General features: G+C 33.9%; 1 protein-coding gene across 1 annotated transcript in view; it reads left to right on the plus strand.

The window, feature by feature from the left end:
• The window catches only part of LOC113234827 (elongation factor-like GTPase 1), a 217433-nt gene that overhangs the window by 172195 nt on the left and 24165 nt on the right, over positions 1–21073 (plus strand). The gene's annotated exons all lie outside the window — the stretch shown is intronic.

A 21073-nucleotide genomic window follows, 5' to 3' on the forward strand; every position in this document is an offset into this window, starting at 1 on the left:
GTTGGCGCGTCGAAGCAGGTACTGCTTGGCCTACGCTCTTGGTATAACCACTTCGAAATAAGGAATTGTGTGTTTTGATACTTGAAAACGCTGTCTATGTGTATACACAGAATTGTGTTGATTTTTTAAATACGTATTTTGAGGGCCTTTGGCCAGCTATGAGACACTGTTGCAGTTTAATAATATATATATATATATATATATATATATATATATATATATATATATTCTATCACTTGTTTTAAAGTTGTTATAATAATTTCCCAGACAACCACACCAATTGCTGCGCGTCAAACTATTCCCTGTATTACGAGTACCAGAGGAACGGAACTCACTTGGGGCACTTCCCAGAACACCCAGACCATAACAAATTTAGAAAAGTTCATTTCCCAATTGGTCCTACCGGGAATCGAACCCGGGACCCCCTCATGCAGCGACTACAGTATAACCCGTTGGACCACCGAGGTTGTCAATATAATTTGTTTCAATATATTTTTCAACAAAGGAGTTGGCGAGTTTTTAGGTTTTGTGTATATTATGTATGTTATAAATGAAAGTAGTAATATCAATCATATGTAATCAATGTAGAATAACAATACTACAACGAACAACTTTAGACTTCACTTTGAGCTTTAGACTTGTTGTAAACGGCATAGAGTTAACTTTAAATCTTCAGTGTCAAGCTTCATGTACTCTTGATTTACTTTGCGTAGAAGTCCACAAGAGAAGTAATAAATAAAATAATAAAGAAGTAAAAGGTTTTACATCTTTGAATGTTTGTTAAAAGTTAACAGACCATTCTATTAGTAATTTAAAAGACTTAGAAACTTCATTGCAATTCTTTACGTTCTAATTTGAATCAGTAGTTATAAAAAATACAGATATTACGTAATTTACTTCTTTAACTGAATATACTATATATATTTCTCTATTACTTTGTAATGAACTCGTACTAAAAACCTGAATATTTTTAACATTCTTAAAAATAATAAATATTTATTATTTGTATCTTTAAATGATCAAAACAGTTGAGTCGCGGTTAGGTTGACTTCCTACCGACGATGTTTTTTTACACAATCTTGTTGCTCTTGTATAAAGTTGAGTTCAGAATGATATTAAGTTGCGATTAAGTTTGGTTTAAGTAATATTTTCTATTAACAATTTTATAAGGTAAGTAAATTACTTTTTTACTCAATAAGATTTTTTTACAAAATTCTAAGAAACCACCAACCAACCAACCATGTTAATACCTTTAAGCAAAATATTTTAACTTTTTTCACCCCCATTATAATTACAAACACAATCTTTAAGTAACTACCTATGCTATGAATGGTGTCGTCTTTCTATACGTGTAAAATACACAACGCTTCATAGTAGGAAACCCTTCCCACAACAAAGCTTCGGCCAAAGACCAAGTCGATTGTTTAAAACAATGGCACACATTTCGGAGAACAGGATTCCAATTCATTCATCGACTTTTCAAAAGATTGCGTTCAGTTTTTAGTCGACGACTACGACACGCATACGATTTTAAGTTATGATGATGATGAATAAGCTTTACTTTCCGTAGTAATGTTAAAAATTATAGGAATTGCGTGCTGGGTACATATCACTGTGCAATTTGTTTCATACAAAATCTCACAAAGCATTACTTAAACAATGATTACGTAAAATTATAATAAAATTTAATTGTAATTAACTTGATTGATGTCAGGATGTTTCACCACCAAGATATTCAATATATTTTGGGAAATTACACCACTAGTTTGTAATAATGTATTACTTGTATAATAATAATATAATATACATATGTATCACGGAGAGTGTGCTATGGAATTACATTATTTAATTCCGCCTTCCTCATTCCATCATCGTGGGACTAGACGTAGGCTGGGGTTCCACGCCTATATTGTGAATGTTCCAAAGATTCGCACGAAGTGTTTCGCTTCCACATTTATATGGCGAACGGCAAAGGAGTGGAATTCCCTGCCTAACTTGGACCTTTTCAAGGCGAGAGTGAATAGGCTATTTAAGTGTGCATGCTACATCGTCACATCGTCGACTTCACCGTCGCTTTCCGTCAGGTGAGATGGAGCCAAATACGCACTTATTTACTTATAAAAAAAATTAATACAAAGATGTTCGACCGAGAAATTGATTTCTCACATATGGCACTACGGCAAAAAAGTCTTTGAAAAAACCAAAACAAAGATCAAGCACATACAAAAAATTCGTAAGGTGCGTTGGTTCGTCCCATGACTTATTTAGCATAGCGTCTAACCGGTTTGCTAGAAACCGTTGGTTTAAATCCAGCCGAATCAAAGGAATTTGTTCTAAGTATTTGATCTTTGTATTAATAATTAAAATTTGATTATTAAATAAATATATACAAATACAATATAAATACATTCAATGTAAAATTAGTACGTAAATATTTCTCATTTTGTAATACGGTCGTAATGTAACATACAAAAACGATTTTTATTATCAAGTAAAAACCAAATCGTGTCGCCCCCGTCCCGCAACGACAAAAGGCTTCAATGCTCAGTATAACACAACCTTAGAACATCGTCTATCTCTCTCCCGCCCATTCATCGGCCTCGAGGCGGCATGAATGAACCGCTTCTTATGAATGAACGGACAGTCTCTATCGTATTATACATACTTTTATAGCTGTTTAGCTATCTACACTTATAAGGATGTTTTCGATGTTCGGAATTGTCTACGTAATTATTAAGTTCGTTTTTACATTCTCTCATTAAGTAAGATAGACTTTCGCTGTCACAAATTTGAAAAATACGGGAATATTTTGTAAAAATTTATTTACTTTTTCAAAACTACGTTATTTTTGCAATATTTTAAGAGATCCGTCTTAAAACAAGAATGCTAATTGAAAATGTATTATTCTAGAAAATTAACTTTGCGTGTATGCGCAGTACAGTGGCCGTACGCGCAAGAAAATGCATATACATTATTAATACTTAGTATACATATTTTCTATAGCTATTTCCATCCATAGATTTTTGTTTATGTAAGTATCCATAACAACAAGTGAACCAGGAATATCTTTCTCTATAAATTTGTCGATCATCATCTGATACACATTTATACGTCCCACTGCTGGGCAGGAGTCTCCTCTCAGGCAAGGGTTTAGGCCATATTCCGCCACACTGGCCCAATGCAGGTTGGGGACTTCACACGTTTTCCGAAGTTGTGAACCTTCTTCGACTTGCAGGTTTCATCATGATGACTCCTTCACCGAAAAGCTCAAGGTAAATTTCAAATTAAATTTCGCACATGAATTCCGAGAAACTCAGAGATGCGAGGCCGGATTGGAACCCGCGGCCTCTGTTTGAGAGGCGGTAGGCCAAACCATTAGGCTACCATGGCTTTATTTGTCGATGCTGCAGAAAAATCGAAAATTCGTCATTCCCCTCGATTTCAGTTATTTAATTAATAAATTCAGGCGTTACTTTGCGGAAGTCCATGTTAATAAAAATGGAAGTAAATTAATTAGCTACTCCGCGAACCCAATGAACGTTAAATCGTGCAAAATAGCTGCGCCTGTGTTAAATATTTTTTCATGCAGTTAATTTTCCCACCCTCCCTCAGCATTAAATTAATAAAATAAATAACACAAGCGCAACTACAGTCACAAACACCACCACCACATTATGAATATATTTGGTACACCATTTATTTTTTATTTCCGTTATTGGTTTACTTTTCTATCCCAGTGTTATTGGTGTCTTTTGACGACCTTTTGACCCAGTTCAATTTGAAAAACTTTTGTAAATTGAATCTTGTCTAGGTGTTCTGGAAAATACTTTCTTTGCACTGATGAGTATCAGATGAGTACAGAGGATTTAGGATGGACATTAGGATGTCCCTAATTTGAGATCAGGTGATTAGTATGATTGTGTTTATAATTATTTGTAACGTCCTGTATAATAGGGTGGTAAAGATAAGGCTGAATTATCTGGTTAGTGGTTTGTATCGTATTCCATTGAAGGAACTCGTATATTAATGATTGAAGTTCACTTTAAAAAGTTCCGTTTGATTGAATCGAGTTTTAGAACTCTCAACAAGAAAACTTAATATGCAAATTTGATGGACATATTTTAGCTTATTTTATTCCTTATTCGTAGTACTAGTAGCCACGTCTTTTCTACCAATTTAGACTGCTATAGCAATAATTCAAGTATGTTTTAGTTATTGGTTACTCCTTGCAAACGTAGCGGCGTGGCTTATGTGTATCCGCACCAGCTGCGAGCCGTATACGGACGCACCAATCGCATAAACTCGCGATGCATTCGCGTTGCATAGCGCTGATCGTCTCACGCGCCCATGTCTTTGTTATGCCAATGTGTGTGTCCGGCGCTTGACACGCGTACACACACACAAGCCGCGCTGCTACGTTTGTGTAAAGTTACCATACCTGTCATATTATACTATGCTGCGAATGTTCTACCATCTCCAATTTACCTGGCAATATTTAAATGGCATCTATTTTTGTTTTTACATCGTGTTTATAAAATCCCATTCACTGTGATTTGTTAGCGACTAGAATATGACTACATTAAAGAAATCCCAATCACTGACTTTCATAGCGCTAGTTAACCTTTTCTTTTTTTTTTTCTAGTTAACCTAGCTTTAAATGGCAGAGAGTAGGTAACTGTGAGACGATACGAACAAGTCAGATATTGTAATGTATACTTTTAGTAATAAGGTACACTCGTTTTGGAAGAGGCTAAAATATTATTATAATATCAATTAATTTCTGATCGAAAGCTTCTAACATAAAAGAACAGTTGAAAACAGCCTACTCATATCTTTTTCTTTTTACTTTCTTATGATTTGTTTTGCTATGTAACACGTTGTACGCCATTGTGCAAAGCAAATAAAGAATACTGAATATTGAACACATTGTTATTATCAATATTATTTTCACCAAGGCGGTTTGTAATAATTAATCGAAAGAGTCTTCTTGAGTCCGCATTATCTGGCAGAACTGTCATACCAGTCGCTTTAGCCATTCCATAATTTAAATATAGGTAATATTGTAAATTTTATTGTGTAGATATAATTTTTTTCTTAGTATGCTAATTTGTTTTCAAAGTCATAGAAAATATTCTACGTCTAAAAACAGTTTATATTTATTTACCAATCATTACAAGTTTTTGAGCCCATGTTATTTTATAATTACTTTATTTTAGATGAAAATAATTAACCGTGACCTTAGGTTTTACTTTCGAGAACGTGTCTACAAAATGTCATAGTTTTTTTTAGATTTTAACAGCTATAGATAATATAAGATAAACGACCACCCGAAGCAGCCCTAGTTGTACTTAAATTATTCCAAAAAATCTAGTACAAGAAGTTACCAACAAAGGCAGCACCTACCACATACTTTTCCAAAATGGCTACATTGTGTGCTAAATGTAGCGAATTAATTATCAAGGACCCTAAGCTCACTTGCAAACACTGCGATGAACAATATCACCTAAACTGTACCACCGTCTCTGAATTAAGATACCTTAACACGCTAACAGGTGCGCACAGAGAAAACTGGAAGTGCGAAAAATGCGTCGAACAAAGTAATAATATCACCCTCCGAAATATCCAAACAGTTATCAACGTCTCCACAGACAACTCATTCGCATCACTGTCAATAGAATCAGACGATGAGGAAAAATGGGAAGACTCTCTACCTGCAGAGACAACGGAATTAAACCAAAGCTGTCCTGAAATGCGAACTTTGGGTTGTATTACGGAGTTAAGGCTACTAAAAGATAAATTGGCTGAATTGCAACTTAAACTACAGAGCAGGAAATAGATAATTTATTAAGGGAAAATTGTTCATTAAAAGAAATAATTGACAAAAAAGATTCTAAAATAAAACATCTGCAAAGTCTATTCAAGTCGACACCAATAGGCACGCCAAATTCGGGAAGAAATGCGATCGGGAAGAAGGTTAACTATTAATACAAATAAGGTAGAGCATATAAAAAAAAACTTTAGAAATGGATTCAACAAAGAATAAACAAAATGATAACATTGAAGTCAGTAAAAGCATTGCAGCTAGATATTTTCTATCTCCTGAACCTACAAAGGCACAAAAAGAAAGACAAAGGCCTTCTAGACCCTCAAAACTATGTATATTAAGTACAAAAAGGAAACATCGTATACTTAACTTTGTAGTTAAAAACTTCCAAAGCAAAGAAATATGTCACTACCTCACTTTGGATGATTACTGTGTTATATTTATAGGCCATAACGACTTTTATAAAACTCAACAGTACTGTAAAATAGTGGAACATATAAGAAATATTTTACAAAGACTACAACATACTAATATTATTTTATGTTTACCTACTTATAAATTCGGAAACAATGTTTTAATGAACCATAGAATAGAACTATTTAATAACCTTTTATATTTTGACACCTGTACTCATTCATACGCTTATATCTTTGACTCCAACTCATGTCTAGAATATGACAAATCAATGTTTAATTTAATGACTGGCCATGTAAATAAATATGGTATACAAATTATTCTTAATTATTTATATGAATATATCGAAAATTGGAGCTCTGATACAGATCTACAAGATGGGGACGAGCTTTTTCGTCAATAACATAGATAAATGTAAAGTTCAACATTGCAACTATTTGGGTAAAGACAATTTGTTAATTTTGAATCAAAACATTGCAGGACTTTGTAATAAATCAGATTTATTGGATGTGACGCTTAGGGAATTTAAAGATATAGGTAAAGAGGTTGACATAATATGTTTTTGTGAAACGTTTGTACCAAAAGGCACAGAATGTAATATAAAGTTGAATAATTTCAAGCGAGCAGCATCTTTCTGTCGTAGGAATAGTAGAGGCGGGACGTGCATTCTTATACAGAAATTGCTGGATTACAGGCCTATACCTTTTATAGAAACACTTGCCTGCGCATTCTATTTTGAATGTTGTGCTGTAGAGATTGTAGGGACAGGGCTTATTATAGTTAATATATATCGAATCCCTGAGCAATCAAAAGCGTATATCGGTACATTCTTACATAAACTTAATTTGCTATTGACCTATCTTACCGAAAAATTCAAAAAGGCAAAGATTGTAATATGTGGAGATTGGAACATCGATGTCTTGAAACAAAATTTAGCAGCCAAAGATCTTATTAGTACCCTACAAAACTATAATTTTATCGCCCATATACTTGCTCCAACACGACAAAACTCAGTGCATTGACCAAATAGCTAGCAATATCAAAACAGCAAATGCTGAAATTCATCACCTAGGGCTTTCAGATCATGAAACTGCGCAAACTTTAAATATAAAAATAAAGAGACAAAAAGCCTATAACATGTGGCATGAATACAAACGCGACTATAACCCGGAAAACATTAAAAAGTTTTGTAACTCCATAGGCTCTCTTTCGTTTTTTGAAGTTCTAGATTCAGATATTATGGAGACTGCGTTTGATGGTTTCTACGATTTATTTTCTTTATTGTATAATTTATGCTTTCCAATCCTATTAATTAAAGTAACTAACCATCTCACAAAGTTGCGATGGCTCACTAAAGGTTTAAAGAAGTCATGTAAAGCCAAAAGAATATTACAAATGAAATATATAAATGAAAAAGTAAATAAATTACACAATAAACTACATTATAAAAGTTACAATACACTGCTTAAAAAATGCATATTGAAGTCCAAACGAATCAGTAATACTAAATACATAAAAAGCAACACCAACAAATGTAGAGCGACATGGAACACCATATCACAGACTCTCTCGAATGATTCTCATAAGGATGACATTAATTCGCTACAATTCAATAACCGTATATATCATAATCCTGTTGACATTTGTAATATTTTGAATACTAATTTTTTAAATTTAAATAATAATTCTAATTTGACTCGAATTTGCATGACATCGAACATACAATCTATATTTAATTCAATATTTTTGACCCCAGTGACTGACAAAGAAATTTACAATATAATAATATCATTAAAAAATAGTAAATCTTGTGGTTACGATGGAATAAATACAAAAATTATGAAACTTTGTGCTCCACACATTTGTTGTCCTCTTGCACATATTATTAATCTTTCATTCGTGGAAGGAACGTTTCCCAAACAATTGAAACCGTGTATCGTTAAACCTTTATATAAAAAAGGTGACACTTCAGATCCTAACAATTACAGACCTATCACTCTGATACCTATTATATCGAAAATATTTGAGAAAGCTTTCTTAATAAGACTTAACAGCTTTATAGAAAAGAATAACATTCTCCATCCCGCTCAGTATGGATTTCGTAAAGGAAGATCCACAACACTTGCTTGCTATGACTTTCTAACCATTATAACGAAAAGTATCAATAACAAAATTCCGGTAGCATCACTTTTCCTCGATATGAGCAAAGCATTTGACTATATTAATCATTCTAAACTTCTGATAAAACTAGAAAAGTATGGAATCAGAGGCACAGCATTTGACTGGATAAAGAATTACTTGAAAGATAGGACGCAAAGTACGACAATAAATAAAATTTGTAACAATTACAAGCGTCTTATAAAACAAAAGTTTTATTCTGATTATAAAACAAAAAACAGCGGCATTCCACAAGGAAGTATTTTAGCTCCGATTCTCTTCAGTCTGTATATAAATGATCTTCCAAACGCAGTAGATCAGGAAAGCATTCTGTTTGCAGACGACACCACTCTTATATTAAAATGTTATGCTAGTGACCACTTTGAAAAAGAAATAAATGACGCACTATATAAAGTTATCAAATGGTTAAATGCAAATGACTTACATATAAATGTTAACAAAACAAAATTCATGCAGTTCAGATCGCAAATTCTAATCCATTGCCGATTCAAGTGCAGTATAACGATCAAGTAGTAGATACAGTCGACTGTTTTAGTTTCCTTGGAGTGAAATTTGACATACATTTAAAGTGGAAACATCACATTGATCACGTGTGCAACAGGCTGAATAGATTTGTCTTTGGCCTACGTAGGCTAAGACAAACCGTGTCTCATGACGCTGCAATGATGGCTTATCACGGGTACGTCTCCTCTGTATTAAGTTATGGGCTTATACTGTGGGGGAACTCCGTAGATGTAGGTAGGGTTTTTATAATACAAAAAAAATGCATTCGCGCAATTTGTGGCGCTAAAGCAGATGACACATGCAAGCCCCTATTTAAAAAACTAAACATCTTACCTCTCCCCTGTATGTATATCAGAGACATCTGTGTGTTTGTTAAGACTAATCCCAAACATTTTAAAATACATGGGGAAATATTTCAAAGACAAACACGGCCTAAAATTATGAATCAATTATATCAACCTCGTTGCCATAAAATAATTTATACAAATAACTGCTACAACATGTGCATTAAGATTTTTAATAATTTACCAAGTGACATTAAATTACTACACGGACATAATTTTAAACTAGACATGACAAGATGGCTTATGACACATTGCTTCTATAGTAATAAGGAATACTTTGAATTTAGAAATATTTGACATTTTAATTAACTTCAATTACCTGTACCAGTAAATTCCAATATATTTGCACACCTGCTTGCAGGTTGAATACATTGTACCAATTTAATGTAAGACCTGTATATTTACTGTATTCTGGCAAATAAACGTTAATCTAATCTAATCTAATCTAGAGCTCCTTGTGAAAGAGTTCATCCAGGGAATTACTGCCACCTTACCTATTTCTGCCGCCAAGCAGTTAGCATTACTGCGTTCCGGTTTAGAAGGGTAAGGGTGCTGGTGAAATTACAGGCACATATGACTTCTCAACTTATGTTTCACGGTGATGGGCGCAGTGGCAGTGCTCCTCAGATCTTTGCGATTTAAAGCTTTGAGGGGCATTGCAACTTTTATGGACAGGCATGTAGTAGGTATACCATCAGGTGCACGACTTGTTGCTATATAAAAAAAATGGTATCAAATTTCGTGAGTATAGAGCGTTTTTGCCAGCACACAATGTAACCGAATAATGCAAGTAAAATGTCTACTGTAAGTCCGTGACCTCAGAAAACGTTAGACAATCGCGATACAATCTCCATCTCATATCAGCAAACACGGCGTAATAGAAGTGTCGAGGCCGATCAGTACAAATGCCACTCTTTTAGAGAGACATATCCACCAGTGAATAATTCGCATAACATGTGGTAAAGGGGTGGTTGAATCTAAATATTCAAAAGGTTCAAAGGTCAGTATACAGATAGCAGCCATGTAAATGTGCGTGTCAAAACAATAATGTCACCGCTACTAATTTGTTGTCGTGTAATTCGGCTGTATAACCTCGTGCTATTTTTAAACTTTGGTTTTATTAGTTTTGGGAACGTTTTCGTGAATGGTAGGGTCACGAAACGCTGTGAAATACATATTCTTTACTACAAATGAAGAAAATAGTTTATTTAGTGTTCAGGACAGTCAGCTTTACATTTTAGGACTTTGCATCGGTCTAATAAGTAATGTAAAGATGAATATGGAACCAATTAAAAAATGCTGTTGTCCATACTGCCAATTAGCAACTTTAATAGACAGTAGAATTTTTTTTCTGAACAATCATAGGATAACTACCTGATTATTTTATATTGCCTTGCAAATATTGATTTTTTTAAAGAATGGGATCAGATTTCAGCCTACGCTGGGATAGCATGGTGAAATATGGCGTAATACTTTTCACGTAACATGAAAATATATTACATATAACAGTGAGTCTTGACTTCATACAGAATGTCTTCAACATAATATATTATACATGTATATTGAATGGTCAAATTTACATAGTATTTCTTGTTAATATAAGGAAATGTGGATGGAAACATGAGAGGGGGTTGACCTTGGAGTAACTACATAAGTCATTATTGGCCGGTTCGTCCTCTATATGTATATGTTACATACCTCAAGTTGAGAATGAAAAAGGCCAATAATTAACAGATTCAGCAATCCATGTTCATAAAAATGGAAGTAAATTAATTTATTACTCCGCGAAATCAGTGAAGATTAAATCGTGCTAAAATAGCTGCGTTGAATATTTTTTTATACGGTTAATTTTCCCACTCTCCCTCCTCATATAATAAACAACACAAGCGCAACTACGGTCAAAAACGCCACCACCAAAAGTATACCCGATATTTTAGGAAATAAATTTACATCACTAGGATATGATAGACTAGTATAAGAAAACTATTTAGTCACAAACGTAACAAGTTTGTGAGATATGCGTGAATACGTGATTGTATTTAAGTGTATACATGACTTATGTAAGTAGGTCTCTCTGGGCTCAATATCGCAAACGAACTTTTGTCAGTTTAGGTCTGGATATTCTAATGCTCTATTGAGTACTACACTCCGGAGTCAACGTTGTTGTTGTAGGGAATTCCCTGGTGAGATCAGGTATTATTGTTACCACTTAATCGCATCCACTGCAGGACGTAAACCTCCCTCAATTCAATCAATTTAGTTCTATGACGTATGACTCCATTAGGAATTTGGTCCTTCAAAGAAACCTCAAACATAGTTCGCTCCACGCAAGCTGAGAGACTTGTGGATGATACTTGTTGTTAACGTCCACCTCTCGGCTCCGTAGGACATTACTGGTAGAACTTACTGGTTGAATGCCTTTGTTTTTAGACTTCTTATTATATAATAAACACGAAAAATACAGTGTACATTTATATGTGTGTATGAATGAATGTATTCGTGCGTCAATCCCACTTAACGAGTCAGACGATCAATATGGAATTTCGCACAGGTCATGACGTCAAACAAGATTAAGTATACACATTTATCGTTGTTCAGCCAGTTACCCCAATTTCATTCTTAATGTTCTGGAGCTATTAATCTTTGTTCAACGTGTCTGAAAATAGTGTTACATTAAGTTATTTTACGGACAAGGGCAGAAAAGTAAACAAATATGGCCGACTAACAAAAACTATCATACACTAAAAAAAAATATCATACACTCTTTTCAGCCGTAGTAGTCCTAGTATTTGACCTACTACTTGTCAAGCAGAGAGCCTCTCAATTGTTCGGAATTTATGTGCAAAATTTAATTTGAAATTTACCATAAGCTTTTTGGTAGTTCAAATTATCAGCTGTTTCTGCTTTCACGGAAAACTAAAAAAAATGTTTTTTGTTTTATTTAATTTAGGGTAAAACCGGGATAGATGCCCCACTTTTTGAAAGGGCTTCCTAAAAAAATTATTAGTTTACCATAAATAATTCCTATGGATATAACTAGTTTAATCTTTTACATTACATTAAGACATGATTTTATTGATCTAACATTTACTGATTTTGAAGAAATTGACTTTTTGCAAACCTATTTTTTTGAGGATAGATGCCTACTTATATGGATAGATGCCACACAATGAAAATACTAAGAAGGATAGATGCCCTTTAGAATAAAATAGTAAAATTCATAATAAAATCTTTTATTTGTAATTTTTAATATATTGTATAAACATATTACATCTTTAATAATAAATATATACGTATTTAAAGTTACTACCTACTTCACTTCGTATTTTTGTAGTTATCAAAACATTCTAGGTATACAAAATGTTCGCTGTTTGAACTGTGAATAATTTGTCTTTTTGGTACTTTTACTTACTTTTAAACTATTATCATTTACTTGTCTTTTTGAATAAAATAATGTATTTTCTTTTCTTAACTTTCTTGTCTTGTCCTTTGCCCCTAAGGGCGGCACCTATACCGCGAAAAATCGAGGCGACTATCCTATTCGATATGTATAGATGCCCTTTTATTATTTAACTAAGCTATATAGAAACGATTAACAATACATTTAAAAAAAGAGCTATTATTGGCACCTAGGTGCGCAGTTAATGAACCAGTGTATACTTGTAATAAAAATAAAACGGAATTTATTATAACTTACAAAGTTATGCGACAGTAAAAATTTGCGTCTGAAATTATGAACCGTTTGTCCGAGTTTGTCGGGTTCGTCGCGGAGATAAACGCATGCACAAGCCAAACGCGTATATTCCACATGAAGCCCTGCAGGACCTTTGATGAGTGATGTCTATACTCCATATTTAAAGTAATTATTCTTTGTTGCGATTTGGGGAAGTTAGGTTTTCTGAAAACGAGGCACCTATCCTGGTTTTACCTTGGATTTTTTTTTTCAACAAACGTTAAGTAAGACTTTTTTTATAATATCAAGTGACGGGACGAACATGTCATGCGCCTGATGTTAAGTTATTACACACCTGTCCAAACAGTTGCAGTGCCACTCAAAACTTTAAATCGCATCTGAGGGTGCGCCCGTAACGCTGACACATGAGTTGACAAGTGCTTGTAATTTCACCAGCCCTTAAAAACCGGAATACAGTAATGCTTGACGGCAGAAATAGGTACGGTGGCTGTACTTCCCTGGACGAACTCTTTCACAGGGAACTCTCACTTTACAACTCACCTTAGAGGTGGACAGCCTCGGTCTAAGATAAAATAAATAAATCAAAATAAAAAGAACTTTTTCGAAAATAACTTTTTTTTATATAATCTTTTATCCCAGGGCAAATATTACGAACTTGCAAAATACACATAAAAAAGTTTACAATTGGCGCTGGTATGGTTTACATTATATTACAACTATATTGTGTATATATATTTTTGTTGTGTGTTTACATAATTATTCAACTACCTCCTCAAAGTGGTTACATAATTATTCAACTGCCTCCGTAGCCGAATGGTTACCATGCCGGACTGCCACGCAGAGGTCCCAGGTTCGATTCCCGGGCGGGGAGAAATATTTGTATAGCCTATATTTATTTCTCTCGTGAGTTTGGGTGTAATTTGTGGTTGTCAATGTGTGTGTCTATGGCACCTGCGACACAGAGTTTCTATAGTGCGGGGCTATGTTGAGTGTAGGCGTTATTTAAAAAAAAAATTATGATAAAATCACAATCCTAATCGTGTACATTTTAATGCAATTATAAATATACAATATGCATTGTATAAGTATTTACGAAATTGATATGGATACATGTATGACGACACCAGGACTATATATTTTTGATTGAATGTAGTTTGTTTATTTTTATCTGAATTAAAAGTACGCCTATTTTAAAATGGTGTCATCATTACATATTTTTGTTATTAATTTTTATTTTATTATTAACAGCACAAGGTACATTTTTTGAAATTACTAATATTTACATAATTTCGAAAATATGTGAACGTATACATTTCAATGCACGCGACTGTATCCCACAATCTAGCGATTGACATTAATAGCCATCGCGAGCACGCACGAGCTCGCGACGCGAGACATCGTAAATCCTGTTTCCGTTGTAGAGTTAGTAAAGAGTCTATGTAGGCAGCAATACGGTTCAATTTTACATGAACAAATGTTTCAAATCTCGTCTCGCCCATCCTCGTCATTACCGATCATTTCCACCGAAGGTACGCTAGGAGAGAATTGATATTTTGCCATACAAGTTTTAAAAATCGTCTCACCTCGCCTCGTCTCGCCTCGCCGCGCCGGTGGAAATACACCCTACTTATGTTTCAGGGTGACTGACGCAGTGGCAGTGCCCTTAGAAGAACTTTGCTATTAAAAGCTCTGCAAAATAGCTCACTTAGTATCATTAAAAAATAGCTTAGAAGTATACATTAGGTACAATACATTTCACAACAAAATAAATTAACCTAAAGTAATCAATTGTAGTCCAAGTTGACCTTTTCAAACCCGCTTTTGTTATGAAGGTTATGTAATAAAGTATTATTATAAAAGTTGCGTCAGAATAACGATAGTTAATGCGTATTTTTTATAATAGTTTACTAATAGGTTATAGACAATGTGATCTTTGACGTCGTCGTCTAGACTGAAACAGGATAGTATCACAGACTTATAGTGTTACATCAATACTTTAGTAAAAACACATATCCACATATGTATACAGGGTGTCCCACGGCTACGCTACACGTAGGGAAAATACTAGTAATATTGATGAGACTGCATTCAAAAACTTTTTTATATTTCTTAAATTTATTTTATATAAATGTATGGATTTGTACCTCAGTAATAGTTCATGATATTCATTTATATTATGTACTGGATTTTATTTATTTATTTGTACTTTTTCGTTTATTTTAGGAACCACAAAATTTTAGTAAACCGCTGTCTTTTCCCTGTCTGTTATATAATTACTTTCCGTCTAATGTAATTACTTTCTGCCAGGTAACCTACCTGGCCTAAATTGCATAAATCGATAAGACCGCCCCTTGTACCACCGTTTTTTTAAATTGTTTTGTATTTGTTTGTTGTACAATAAATAATTTATGTATTGTATTCTATTGTATACATTGCAAAAGGCGATAAACGTGATAAAATCGATTTAATAGTTATTTTTGAACACCTACCTATTCGACGTTTCGGCTAGGTTGCAATTGCCGTGGTCACAGGCTGATTAATTTTTTTTTCTTTTTTATTCTTTATTTTTAGGGGCTTTGATCGTTATTGAACATATCAGCCCTATTAGAAAAACAATACCTCAAGAAAACACAAGTCCAGACAGAGAGAGTATTAGTATATTCAATTTAATCCTTTATAAGTGGATTAAATTAAAATCAAACTTTTTGCCAACAAAGCTTGTTCGAAATCACTAATCTTATCTCCCCAAAGGCCTTAAAACATCACGTTCCTTAGAAGGTGTTCTTAGCGATAGATAAGGGTCCATAGAGCCTTTACAAATAAGTGCTATTGTATGAAAAGACAATGCAGAAACTTCAATTCGAGTGGCCAGGATTTTTTGCATACTTTTGTCGTGGTACAACTATTACAATGAAGTAGGTACGGTCTATTTATTTTTAACTGAATAAAATAGAATATGTATTTTTTATTAAAGAAAAACAAGTGCGTATTTGACGTCCATCTCACGTAATCGATAAGTAACAATGACGTGGAGCGTGCACACCTAAATAATGAATATTCACTCTCATTTTTTTATTAACTTCACATTAGCCATGTCACAATGCTACAATTGAAATACAATGTGGAAGGAAAAGGATAATGATCGTCACCAATATAAACAACAACAGTCAATGTAGATAATCTAATCCCAACTTTGTGCAGTCACCATTTTACAACTTGTCATATTCCATCACATATTTTTAATACAAGAATACAAGAATACAAGAATACAAGAATACAAGATATTTATTCGCTGAAAAATGTAGTTTACAATGGTGTTATAGTATATTATTATTAGATCGTACATTTCACCAAAACTTGGCATGCGAATATTTTACACAATTCTTATTTCAATCACGCACAGTGGTTAAATTTTGCATTTTATGTTATCTATTAAAAAATCATTTATATTGTAGTAACATTGTGTAACTAACAAATTGTGTAATTTTATTTAAAATTGCCTACAATTTAGTTCTTTAACTGCATCTGGTATTTTATTAAATAATTTAGGTGCCAACATAAACATCGTTCTATTGTAAAATTCCAATGTGGGGCGTTGTTTTGGCCGTATTTCTATTTTGTTCCTTGTTTTCCTGGGATGTCTGGTTTTCACTAGATTAAAGTTGCCGGGATTTTGTTTTATATAAACACAGACCTCGTAAATATACATAGATGGTAGGGTTAAAATCTTTAGTTTTCTAAAGTAGGGTACACAGCTTTCTCGCTGACCCACACCAAACATGGCCCTGACACGAATATGAATATGGCTTGGTAGAACCTTTTCCTGTCTTGTGGTCGACAAATGTCGAAATGAAAAGTCCTTTTGAGATGGATAGATAGATAAAAGTGTTATTCACTTCCATGACAACTTATTATTATATTTAAACACTTAAAATAACAAATTTTTATATCAAAAAGAACGTATAACTACACATATAACTAATTAAATTAAATAGTTTTGGAAGTCATGGCAGTGAAATGGCGTTGACTGAAATATTTGTATGGCCTACATTTATTTCTTTCGCGAGTTTGGGTATAATTTGAGGTTGTCTATATGTGTGTCTATGGCACCCGCGACTCAGTGTGGGGCTACGTTGAGTGTGTGCGTCATCATTATTATTATTATTCGATTACTGTGTTTCATCAGATAATGATCGTTTACTTGTCTAATGTTGGTAGTACAATCATCGTTCAATCAATGAAGCCAACCACAAATATTAAATTATGATAATTTCAGTGAAGTAAACACTAAACCAGTTTTGCTGAAATATAAAAAGATAAAAAGAAATTATGAACAAAACAGAAAGATAAAAGCCATCATAAATGATTTTTAACGCACGCCAAAAGAGAGCGAATGTTATTTATATCCTTCAGTTGCCTATGGCTGAGTAGTTAGTTGCTTTACTATATCTTATAATTGCACCGTACCTGAAATGCAGCCTTAAGGATTTGGGCACGTGTACTCGAAAGTCTTTTGTTATTACTCGTATAAGGATATTTGACTTTTTTGCTTCAGACAACTAAAATTACTGTAACCAAAGATCTTATTTGGAGCCAGTGCAGCGGGAAACGCCGTTCTTATTTAGTAAACGATACTTAGTGTCTAACAAACGATAATTTAGTATATTAGTTATATGGCGCCGTTACAGGAAGTCACAAACAAGTATTGTTTGCCATTTCTGTCTAACTCCTAATTTCTCAATTCCTGTAACTATTTTATTTTTCAATCTATTCCTTTTCTTTTTTAATATTTAAGTATCAATTTATGTATATTTTTTGATGGCAATGTAAAAGAGATACATTTACATACTTGTCAAACACCCTATTCTAAGTACTCGAATTCCACACTTCGAAGTGAGAGATCCGGTTAGACAGTGTTATATTTATTTGTATAGTTAACGCGCTAAGGATACAATGCTATTGTTATTATAAGTGTTATACTTTTCGACCGGACGTCCGAATCGTATTATTTATTTATAAAAAAGTCTTGTTTTAAGTGTAGTGTGTATTTAGCAGTATTCGGAGGACGTGGACAATTTTTTATTTTCATAAGTTTGAATTATTTGACAGTTTGTTATAGACATGACTTAACTAATTAAATAATATTATTTTGTTATTTAATTTCCAAATTATACAAAAACCGGTTATGCCATATATAACACAATTGTGGCTTAAAAAAATTTTTGTGTATAAAAAACCTTTGCCAAAGTTACAGATTCTAAAATCGTGGCTTAAAAATTAAAAATAATATACGAGTGAACGTTTTGTCTTACCATTACAACATAATGATTTCGATATTTACCATAAAATAAATCCCATTATACGTCACACTGCTGAGTACAGACCTCCTCTTCGAACTTCACATGTTATTCAAGGGTTGTGAATCTTCTTCGACGATATTTTCCTTTACCGTTAACATGAGGTGTTGCCAGACGGTTTCATTTCTTGCATATTTCGTAACTGATCTCCTCGCGTAATATGTCAGTAATTTCTGTTTTAAGGCAAGTATCGTATATTTTGAAAATGTTTAGATTTATTAAATTCAACTACATTAAACAATTTGACAATAAGGTTACATTGACATTAAGACCAATAAATAATAATAATAACGCACACACTAACCCTATGTCGCGGGTGCCATGGACACACACATAATCAACCACAAATTACACCCAAACTCACGAGAGAAATAAATGCAGGCCATACAAATAATTCTTCCGACCCGGGAATCGAACCTGGGACCTCTGCGTGGCAGTCCGGCATGGTAAACGTTCGGCCACAGAGGCACTTAAAATGATTAAAACACTTAAAATTTGCTTCAATAAAAGTTATACATCTAAGTCTGGCATGGTTCGCGTATCCAAATTTAGGCATCGCGATGGAAACTTAAGTTAAATGATGGCACGATATTATTGTTGCTGCTAAAACTTGGAGTAGACAGTAAATCAGACCGGTCGTAAAATTTAAGTTTTATTATCGTGAATGTTTCAGTGTTTTCAGTGTAGCCTAGTTGGGCCAACGCTTGCTTTCTATAGGAGATTCTGGGTTGGATTCCCATCAAGGAACTTACTATTCTGAGTTTGTTTTTATGCGCCTGGTGGTAAGCGACACGTCTACCCTTAACAGTTGTGCGGCACTAATCTTTAAATCGCAATGACATTGGTCTGCAATGCAAATGCAAAAAAACCAATGCCACCGTGCCCTTCAATCTGAGATACAAAGTTAAGAAGTCACATGTACTCAAGTCACTGTAGTTTCACCATAACACCCTTACTCTCCAAAACCGGAGCGCAGTAATGCGCGCGTTGGTGTGTGGCGGCAGAAATAAGTATAGTAGCAGTACTTCCTTCGACAAACTTTTACAAAATATTCTACTGCTATAATGAGTCATTTTCAAATCATATGCCGTTTAGTTTTGTTATTACCATCCGCTTTAGCGGTTTATTTGAAACCATCGTAATGAAATCTGTACATCGAAGAAGGTTCTCGAAGCTCATCAAATACTTATAAGTGAAGTCACCAACCTTCATTGGATCAGCTTAGACTAAGCCTAATAACTATTTACTATTAAATGATAACTTGTTTTTAACCGACTTAAAAAAGAGGAGGTTCTCAAATCGACTATATTTTATTGTGTATTTAACTGTATGTTACGCGATAACTCGCCGGCATTAATGAACCGATTTTACTGACTCTTTTTTGCTGGAAAGGGGGTACCTCAGTAGTGGTCCCATTTAAATTTGAAGAAAATATTCCAACTCTAAGGGTGGCAAACTAGGGGATGAAGCGGTTTAAACTACTTACCGATGAAAGTAGCTTAGAAATATTTAAGAAAGCCGATTCTTTTGGCTGATTCTTAAATCATCATTAACAACCCTTTTATACCTCCAATTGCTGAACACGGGTGTCCTCTTCGGCGAGCTTTAGGCCACAGTCCGCCATTGCACGCTGGCCCAATGCGGGTTGGGAATTTCACACGTTTTCCGCGGGTTCTGAACATTTTTCGACGTGAAGGTTTCATTACGACGTTTTCCTTCACCGAAAATCTATTCTTCTACTCAATCTATTAAATCAATTTCGCACATAAATTCCAAGAAACTCCGAGGTGCCACCTCGGATTCCAAACCACGGCCTGTGCTTGAAAGGCGACATTAGACTGTTGGAAGTTGCTTCCGAACGTTTAAACATTCGCACTTCAATCAACAATTATGATTATAATATCAACACCCTGAAAAAGAAATGTCGAGTAATTTGAAAACAATTTGCCGTAAAATGTTTTTTTACTTAATTTAATAAAATTAATTTTGTACAGATATGAGATTATTTTTAGAGATTAAGTTATTTATTTCATTACTAGTTTACATTTTACATACAAATTAGGTTTTGAATATATTCTGTATAAACGACCAAGGTCGTGGCAAAATGTATAAATTACATCCATAATAAGATAAGAATTTAATCGTAAGCAGGGACACAATAAATAACTTCTTTGGGTCTTTTAGGAAACACAAAGCGGAAGTAACCTTGTTATCGTTAAAATTTAAACCGTTGCGTGTGCTAACTTGACTTTTAGTACTAATTAGTACTAAAAGTAAACTTTTAATTGGTTTTTTATGGTATTAAACCTGCAAACATTCCGATGGTCCACCTGATAAAATGAGGTAATCGCTGATTATAGATATTTGTGATTATGAAGAACTGATAATACTATTAATGTTCCAGACAACCACACCAATTATCTGGATTCAAACTAGGGAGTTCCCTGTTCTGTGAATGCCAGAGCAACGAAACTCATTCATTCTGGGCACTTAATTTATTATTATCACTCGTAACCAGTAAATAAATTAACAATAATAATAATAATAAATCCGACAATGTCCGACAGAGAACACAGGCGGAGACTGAAAAACAACACTATGTTGAGGCTTCGTCCTTTTCATCATTCCTAGCTCATAATTTATTAGTACATAATATCGTGTGATTTTCTATGTGTGTGTGGGGGGGGTTGTGTGTGTGGGTGTGTGTTTGGGTGTGTGTGTGTGTGTGTGTGTGTGTGTGTGTGTGTGTGTGTGTGTG

The sequence above is a fragment of the Hyposmocoma kahamanoa genome, unplaced genomic scaffold (genome assembly GCF_003589595.1).
Source record: "Hyposmocoma kahamanoa isolate Upper Pololo Valley unplaced genomic scaffold, ASM358959v1 86, whole genome shotgun sequence".
In the NCBI taxonomy this organism is placed as follows: Eukaryota; Metazoa; Arthropoda; class Insecta; order Lepidoptera; family Cosmopterigidae; genus Hyposmocoma; species Hyposmocoma kahamanoa.